This window comes from Brachyhypopomus gauderio, chromosome 11 (genome assembly GCF_052324685.1).
Source record: "Brachyhypopomus gauderio isolate BG-103 chromosome 11, BGAUD_0.2, whole genome shotgun sequence".
NCBI classification, from domain to species: Eukaryota; Metazoa; Chordata; class Actinopteri; order Gymnotiformes; family Hypopomidae; genus Brachyhypopomus; species Brachyhypopomus gauderio.
Window position 1 is genome coordinate 20,223,955 of NC_135221.1, and position 9,785 is coordinate 20,233,739.

General features: G+C 40.8%; 1 long non-coding RNA gene across 1 annotated transcript; it reads left to right on the top strand.

Annotated features, from left to right (window-relative positions):
• The first annotated feature begins 4,094 nt into the window (after positions 1–4,094).
• LOC143527429 (uncharacterized) lies at positions 4,095–7,247 on the top strand. The gene is made up of 2 exons (XR_013134117.1): positions 4,095–5,155; positions 6,922–7,247. It is a non-coding gene; the product is annotated as an uncharacterized LOC143527429 (long non-coding RNA).
• The last annotated feature ends 2,538 nt before the right edge of the window (positions 7,248–9,785 follow it).

Here is a 9,785-nt window from a genome sequence, read left to right on the forward strand (position 1 = left end):
ACTATTAGCACGTTCTGCTGCGGAGTTCAGGCGCACCCAGTAATCAACTGGACTTTCTTTGCACTCTGGTTGTGTGGCATAGAAATCGGCTAAAGGCAGGCACGACACAGGGCTGTCACTAAAGTAACGCCTCAGCACATCATAAATTTTGTCGGGACTCACAACTGTGTTAGACGAAGAATTACTCTTTAGACCTACTTTCACGATGTTCTTAGCTCTGCCTAAGAGATGGCTCAGAATTGTGTTTGCTTTCTCTGTATCAGGGCAGCAACTTTTCTTTAAATATAGCTCCATTACATCTATCCACTCCTGGACAGTGTATTTGTCACTCTCGTCGCCCCTAAACACAGGTGGTTCCTTAATGTCTGACCTAACTACCACACTGACCCTAGAGGTGTCTGGAGAGGTGTTAACAACGTCAAAGCCATCCTTACTGGATGATCCAGGGGAGGTAGGAGTAACTGGACTTTGACTGGACAGTATTCTATTCGCAATAGTCTCACCAATCTGACTTCCAAGTTCCCCTATCAACTCACGTAACTGCTGTGTGACATTATCGGTACCATCGGCGGGGGTTGAACACAGAGGCCTCACTGACTCATTATGAGAGCTATTTTCCAAACCCAAAGGGCTTTCCTGAATAAATGGAAGCATGTCTGGTTGGCTTCTCAAACCCCCATCCACTCTACATATAGTTCTCCCCCTCCCAATTACAGGAGTAAACACATCAGTTACTTGTTGCCCTCTACCGGCCATAGTTGGTTTACGACACGTTGAAATCACATATACTGTAGAACGGAAATGATACAAACACGTAACAAATACCTGAACAAAGTGTGACTAAAATAAAAAATGAGTCCATACGCCGACACTTCAATGTCCGCTGAAAGGAGTCTCTGATCCTGTAAACGATACCTCACGCGTCACAACGCACTGCTTGACCCCGGCGATCGGCAGCAGCTGACCAGAGATCCGGGTCACGGCACCACTTTTATGTAGCAGACATTAACCGGACGATGGGCTCCGGGCGGGCGAAGAAGTCACAACACACTGGAATACGGTACTCTGCGTTGTTTATTCGATTCAGCTTCTCTCTGAGTGAGACATGGGGCAGAATCAGCACGCGCACACGCACACACACACAGGCTTTGCTTCTCCCTCGCTCTCTCTCCCGCCAGTTCAGCATTCACAATGCTACTACCGTTTTTCTTTTTTTTTTTTTTTACATATACAGCCGAAAGGAGAAAAGGCCCTATATATAACTTACTAATATAAACCAGCAGTGTTAATACACAGTCACAATATAAACATATTTTAAAGAGTTCCAAATTTTTCCATTTTTTTCTCAACAGGAAAACATACCTGAGTGAGACATGGGGCAGAATCAGCACGCGCACACGCACACGCACACACACAGGCTTTGCTTCTCCCTCGCTCTCTCTCCCGCCTGCACGAGGCATAAAACAATGGATGACTCGACTCCAATGTTAAAAGCATCGTCTAACTCGGTTTAACTTAAGAGTTTAGAAAGAGAGGCAACTAGCGATATAACTTCTCACAGCGTAGTTTATCTCTTAAACTTAAAAGATATGTTTCTACACTTTTAAATTGTGAAATTTATGGGAGAGCGCAAAACACCTGCTTACCAGTTCAGCATTCACAATGCTACTGGCGATTTTGCCGCGAAAGCACCGGATAGCTCAGGCGTGTGTCGCACTAATTGCCGCCCCACATAAAACAAACAAGGGGGAACCCCCAAAGGGAACCATATACAAAAACCTCTTTTTTTCTTTTAAAGTTTTAACTTAACATAGAGATTGTAAAACAAAGCTTGGTGAAGTTCATTAAAAAAATAGACATTCACATATTCGAAAATATTACCACGGCTACAGTTGCATGACTGTAATTTGATGTCATATATCAGTTCTACTTTATAGGGATATATATGCCGTGTGTTATTACAATCTAAATGATAAATCTAGACAAACAAAACTGCATTAGGAAATCACTTGGCGTGGAGTCTGTAGGTACCTGTTGGAACATTCCTGCAAACAACAAGCACATCTGTTTTTTCATATGATTAAGTGAGAAATCATCTTAGATCATTGATATGGATCTCTCATATCTCTCTCAGCCTGTCTTTCTCAGTCTCTCTGAGCATCTCTCTCTTCTTTTTCATCTCTCTATCTCTTTCCTCACCAGTGGGCTGACGTGCTGTACTTTCTCTCCCTGTCCTTCTCTGCTCTCATTTACTACTAATGGGTTAAGAGAACTACATCATTATGGTAGGTACATATAAACGTAGACAGGTTGTAAATCCAAAGTTTTAATAATCACTGTAGGAAAATGGCTGATGTTTACCGTGTTCTGGCAGAGAGCTTTTCCCCAGATTATCCTCCTGCTTTTCATGTGGTTTGTCCTGGGTGTATGCTGGTCCACTGTGGACAAATCACAAAGCCATTCAGTTAGCATTTCATTGATAATTGTGAAAGGGTGGACAGAGATGAGAGTGCGTAGGCTCAGGCTGTTGTACAAGCTGACCTTAACGGTTGCCCGAGTGAAGCCACTCCTGGGAGGACAGAGAGGTCCAGCTCTGATGGGATGTCCATTAGGTTTGTTAGGTTCTGGCCCAGCATGTCAAACCGCTTAATGTGGAGGATCCAAACTCTGTTCCAAAAGGAAAAATCATATAAGAACTGTGCGAGTTCACTGCTTTTAAACTCATTGTTTCTGGTCATTTACATAAAGCGAGACTCAACGTGAGTCTGAAGAAGTGTGAAGAACTCCACCAAGCCTTGGTGGCTTGACCACATTCATATTTGAACTTCAAAACTGTTGACTGAAAAAAAGTTTTTATCGAGAGTGACAATGGTTAGGATGGCTCCCTAACTTAAACTGGTTAAAAAGTCTTGTCCTGTAGGGTTGTGTGAGGTGACAGAGCTTGAAGTAATGTAGAGCTCAGGTTAACAGAGAGGTGATTGAAGTCCTCCACTCTGGAGCTCTGCAGTCCACAGCTTTCAAACACAAAATTACAGTCCAGCCAGTTCATGCACAGGGACGTGCATAGATTCAGGCAGGGAGGATGTAACCCAGGTTATAAACCAGGATACCATATTTTAATATGAAAGCTGTTATTAGATATTCTTATTTAATTAAGAAATAGTTTTCCAGATATTAATACAAAAATGACAAAGAATAATATTTTTATTTGATTTATTTTGTAAATTTTCCATTGGGTACACTCAGAGCCGTAGAAAGAGAGAGTTGCGACACTCCCATAGACTCCTATTGTAATTCAGGAATGCGGAAGTAAACGTGCCATGGGGAGACCAATAGTTCCAAACATGCTATAGTTCCAGCATTGAACTGCGTATATTTGAAGCATTTCCGCGGCTGTTTTTCTGGTAAGTTAATGAATTATTCATCGTTTCCTATATAATCCTCCATAAATGTGATTAGTATTACTGTTATAGTTAAGTGGTCACTTGTTGTTAGTTTATTTCTGCATTTTAAATGCCGTTAGCTTAAATTACACTTCGCTAGCATTAGCTATGCTATTAAAAGCAGGAATCGCTTAGCGGTGCATTAGCCTCAGAGTATTCAGTCATTAGGATAATTGTTAAATTCAGTAATACCTATATAGATTTGATCATATTGTAATTAATGGTAACTATCTGAAGTAGAAAAGATGGTTGGATTGTAATGAAGTTACTCTTTGGTTGATTAATTAATTAGCTAGTGTTTCAGTGACAGGTGATAAAACCAGCTGCTTGTACATGGATGACCACTATTTATACAGGATGCAACAATCAACAGGTCTATATATAATCTCAACACAATTTAGTAACAATTTTTTTATTTAATTACGTATGATGCTTAGGATTGTCATTACCATCATAACATTTACAATATTTTTTTTAGGCCAGTGGTGTGATGACCAGACCAGTGGAGCAATGTAGATTGGTGATTACTGCAGTAACTGGTGGAGTGGGGATGTGAAAAACAGATCCTCCATACCTACTGAAGTTTAAGTACCACTGGGTGGCAGGACATTTGTAGGAGTTAAAGACAGACCAAGCACATTCATGGTAACAATGAAAGTATTTGATGGGGGTGTATTTACAGGTGTTACATGGCTTTGCTGGCTTTTCTTAGACATTTTCATCTGGCTTTTACTTCCAAAATGGCCAGTTTTGGACAGTGTGTGTTTCTTCCTCTCAGCCTGGATGTGCTTTGCTGCAATTCTCAACCTCAGCCTGATGTATCTGTTAGCTATTTTTTGTTTAACATCATGGCATGAGGGAAGCCTACTGTCTAAGAGCCTAGCCTCTATCTCCATTAAATGTTTTGCATTAGGGAGTGCCATAAGTGAGGCACTGGTCCTAGTTCGAAACAATTGATCGATTTTCCGAACTAGATCAAAAGCCTCCTGTGATGGCCGACAAAGTGCACCTGACTTGAATTCCTTCAATTTTAGTAAAATACTGTGCTCTTCTTCAGGGCTCTCGTTTCTGTGCTTAATTGCAATTTGACATTCATTACAAATTTTGGAATATTTGATTACTTGATTCACAATGTACCCTGTCAGATGATAGAGAGCACAGGTCTCCATTTTTGTGTAGTCAGGTGAGGGTGTAGTCACAGGGTTGTGCTCCAACAGGTCATCCACTCTGATGCCAGGACTGGGAAATTCCTCTTTAGCATCCAGGAAGTCTGCCAATAGGCTACTGTCATCCTCCTGATAGCTTCCTGATTTTAGTGTAATAAGAAACTGTCCAACTGATATTGATCTTAGTGCCTGGTGAAAATCTACAGGAGTTGGGACTGGATTCCTCTGTCTTATGCAGCTAAACAGATTTTCAAGACAGTCTTGTGTAAACCTGCTTGTCAACACAAAAAAGTGTCCCTGGGCCAGCATGTCTTCTTGGATTGACAATATTGTGGATGTTGCCATAATGATTCCTGTTTGCACAGGTTTCCAGCTACCCTGTCGACCAATCTTCAGACCATGAAACAACTGGATCATTTGCTGAAGGAACATGATTGATTTATGATATTGATCGTTATTATGCCTGCTCAGTGCCATTACTGGGTGGCGAGAAGACATGATGTCAAACCAGTGGTTCACCTGCTCCAGGAACCATGCTGTTGTCAGGTAAGAGTCAGCTCGCTGTTCTTGCTCCACCATGTATTTCAGCCCGGCACTTGTTGCTTTGCTAAAGACATTTAATGCAGGGCCTCTCTTCATCTTGTCAAAATGACTGGGGTGAAGGGTTTTATGTGACACATTTGGAGCAATTTTTAGTGTCATCCCCTCTTGAAAAGCCACCAAATCTTGCAACGGGCCAATCAAAGCTTCACAGGAAGAGAGCTTCTCCCTCTCCACTATATCTGGAGGAATTGTAAACGTCTGTCCACGGACAAGGGCACTTCTCAAGTTCTTAACTAGATGTGGGACATCTGGCATAAAGTATAGCCTTCTGTCTGGTTTTGCTGGATGTGGAATAGATGTTTTATTATGGTCCACTCCGAAAGCCTTCCACATTGCCCGATTAGGGCTGCCCATGTCAGTGGTGATATTAATAACATGTAGCCCTATGGAGTCTGCTCTGTGAATAATGTCTAAAATGAGTGGTTTATAAACTGCCCCATCAGTGGAGTTACCACTGTAGTGGTAAGCCACTACTTGTTTCCAGCGTGTTGTGCTCCCTGCCAACATAAAAACACATGCATGCGTTGCTTCTCCTGTGTGGCCAGGTAAAGTCACATCCCCATAAAGCTTTCCTGTTCCCAGGTGCAGTTCCACGCTTGGTGTGATTGACATCTCATCAAGAGTCAGCACACATTCCTTCTCCATCTCATTTAGGCTATCTACCTTCAGCTTAAGCATGTCAAACACTTCCCCCAATATTCCTGGTTCCATCTTTATAAACTGTAGTCTTCTTTGCAGGGTTTTAATGTCAGGGAGAGGAATCTTCATGTCCTGCAGGAGCTTGTAGCCTGTTGCGCCTGTAGCAAAATGGAGTTTTATGGCCTTTTTAATGATGTCATTTCCCCATCTGATGCCCCTCTTGCTCTTCATTCCAATTGCATTCATCTGAGTTTTAGAAAAAACTGCCCCAAATTTTTTTTCCCTAACTAAATTTCTTCTCCGTAGGACTGCATTTATTCTTTTTTGTCGTTTAAGGGCTGCTTCTAAACTTTTTATTTGTGTTTTGAGGTTCTCCCTCAGGTCTTTCTCACTTGCCCCTGGCTCACTTGGATGCTGCACACTCGTACTTGGCTCACTACTTTCTGGTATACCTCTCTCAGTCTCCTCACAGCCTCCACCTTCCCTTATTTCACTTCCCTCACTTTCCCTTCTCTGTCTTTCCTCATTTCCTTCAGTAATATCTGAAATTATTGCATGGCATTGTTAGGTTTAAAAAACGGGGTTAGCAATTGAAATACAAATTAACTTTATTAATTATAATCGTATGAATTATTATTTAAAATCATTCATACCAAATTTTATTTTAGGACAATATGTGTGGTCACTCGTCACTGCAAGAGAAATGACAGGAGATTTTGGGGTTCTCAGAGCAGGGGCCTTCCTTTTCTTAGGCTCAGGACGATGGATAAATATGGTTGGAACAGCATCAGCTTTCAATTTCACTTGGCCTGTTTTGGTTGTCGTGAATTGTTCTCCCTCAAAGTATGCCTGCAGAATGAGTTTAAATTCCTCACAGAATCTCAGACCACATATCATATCTTTATTTGAAGTCAGGTACGCAATGCAACACAAAAATGAAACAATAAATCATGATCTGCACATATGGTGTATGAACAGAACTTACTGCACATAGTTTTCTGTTATTGTAATTTCTTGTGATGGTCAGGTTGCTTCTACTGATTTGGGCCAACCACTTTTTTCTTCTGTAGGTATCTTTTGGAAACCCATACATCCGGATCCCTTTCTCGGACCGATTGGTACATCCAAATGCTGCACAGCCAACCATGTTCAATAAGAAATCAATCTGTAGAAGTTTGATGTGAAACGAAAATGTTAGGGATGAATTAATTTATGTATTTAATAATGTTATTTTAGTGTTGTAATGTGGCTAATGAATTAATTGATGTATTTAATGATGTTATTTTAGTGTTGTAGTGTAGACTACAGAATAAATCTATGTATGTGTTTTTAGTGTTGTTTTGTGGACTAAATAAATCTATGCCTGAACCTTTAATAGTGCAGGCTGCTTCAACAGGCTATTTGTAACTCTAGTTTTGTTCAAAGATACTATAAAAATTATATCAATAAATATTTATTGAAAGTTGATATAAATATTAAGTTGATATAAAGCAGATTAAGTGTTATATCGCCGGTGGATGGCGCCAGAGCTAGCGAACTAGTAACGTATTGAATCACATCTGTGGATCTGAGGTACATAAACTGGATATTTTTTTTCGTCGTGAGATATCGGAAGTGTGGCGTGAGAGCGTGTGAAAACGGTCAAATGCGTGTTGGCAACCCTGTATGTTGTAATATTTACCAGAAATACGGTAACCGCTGATGTCTTTCCCGTTTAAAACCATTCAGTGTTCGTGTTTGATTGGAACTATACGGTCCTCCATGAACCACGTGACCTCTGAGCGGCGAGATCAGAGTGTCGCAACTCTCTCTTTCTACGGCTCTGGGTGTAACACCTGTTTAACTTAACAAGTCAGTAAGCGATTGGCTAAGGCAGCGTTATGGTAGCCAATCAGAGCCAGTGTTTTTACACGCGCGCCGAAGCATGCGAGTGACACGACACAAACGGAGAAGAGGCCGAAATGGCGTCAGGTGCAAGCCGAAGAAAATTTAGCATTTTCAAGGCGATATAAACATTATTTAAGAAAATACTTGAAGTTCTATGGAGTCAAATTAGGGTCTTTAATGGTGACGAAAAAATAATAATATCGCAAATATAAGATTAACATTTTGCATTTTACATTCCTAATTTGTTTCTGCAATACTTTTCCTCTTTTGCGTTTCTTTCTTTTCTTTGCGTTTCACATTTTATGTTGCTGCTTTTTTTTTGCAATACTTTCTCCCTTTTGCGTTTTTCTTTTGTTTGCGCGTCACTGCTTTTCTTTGCGTCTCGCATTTTACGTTCATAAATTTTTTTTGCGCTTCTCTCTTTTCTTTGCTCCGGTTTTACCCTCTGTGTGGGGGCGGGGAAAGAGGCGTGGCCAAGAGCGAAAGGCGTGCTTTGTTATGTCCAAGAGGACAACGTTCCGCTCCCATCTCGCCACATGTTGCATTGTCTCTCTTGAGGCAGGGCTCCATCCTGTTTTCACTACATGCTCTGAAGAATTGTACACACTCCAGGCAGTACTCCATTCCTAACTCATCACACGCTCTTCCTAACTCATCACGTGCTCTTCCTAACTAGGGATGCAAATGATTAATCGACTTTCGATTAATTGTCGATTAAGACGTTACTCGATCAAAATGTATTAATCACGATTAATCATTAGAGAGCGCTCCTGTATTAACTTGAACAGAGCGTAAGAACGAGAGGTGAACACGTGTCGCGAAAGACCAGAGTGGAAAACAAAATGAAGCGGGCGAAAAGACGTGCGGTGTGGGACCATTTTGAAGCGTGTTCGGGAAACGAGGCAGAAACTGCGTAATCCAGAAAATCCCAAGGAGGGAAACTTTATTTTCCACGCAACTCAAACAACAGCACTGTTCTCTTCCCCTCCCCTGGCGCGCGCAGGCGCCGCTCTCCCAGTGTCACTTAAAGGGCCAAGTGCCTGTCTGTTAGGGAACTCGCTGCGAGGAGTAGTAGTCGCTACAATTTCAACATTGTTAATTTAGGCAAAGAAGTCAAATGTTCTGTGTGTAATGCGGTATTGAAGTACAACAGTTCCACTAGCTCACTCAATTATCATTTGAACACCATGCATGCAGCTGTCCTGCATATCACCAGTGCACCTGGTCAACCTAAAATCACAGCTACACTGGGAAGGCGAGCGTTTTCGAAGCTCGCTACAAAAAAATACGAGTGAGCTAAAAACAAAGCTATCTACTGCTACTACTGTAGCCCTTACAACAGATTGTTGGACGGCTCTAACAACAGAAAGTTACATTACTGTGACGTGCCACTACACTGACGAGAACTGGCAGCTAAAATCTGCAGTGCTGATTACGACGAACATGTCGGATAGACACACCGCTGACAGTTTAACTGACAAGCTCAATGATGTTGTGGAAACTTGGGCACTCTCCGGTCGCGTTACAGCATGTGTTCACTACAAAGCTAGAAACATTGTCCAAACATGGGCTCAATAATATTCTGTTTGGCTCTCTATTTAATTTCTTTTTTTTTTAAACATTTTTTTTAATGTCTAATGTTTCAAATTGAACTGAGCCAGTCCTTAATTTATTCCTTTTTTAAAATGAAAGAATGTATTTTGTTATACCATAATTTCCTCATGCATAATTACTTGAGCAATATATAATATAATACAATATAATTATCATAATATAATATATACTTTTTGAACAAAGTGTTTTAACTACACTGCTCAAAAAAATAAAGGGAACACTTAAACCACACAATGTAACTCCAAGTCATCCACACTTCGTGTTCAGATAGGAAGCAACACTGATTGTGAATCAATTTCAACTGCTCTTGTGCAAATGGAACAGACAACAGGTAGAAATGAGAGATTTTCAACTGATTTCAAAGATTTTTATTAATTGAGATCTAGGATGTGTTATTTTAGTGTTCCCTTAATTTTTTTGAGCAGTATATTTA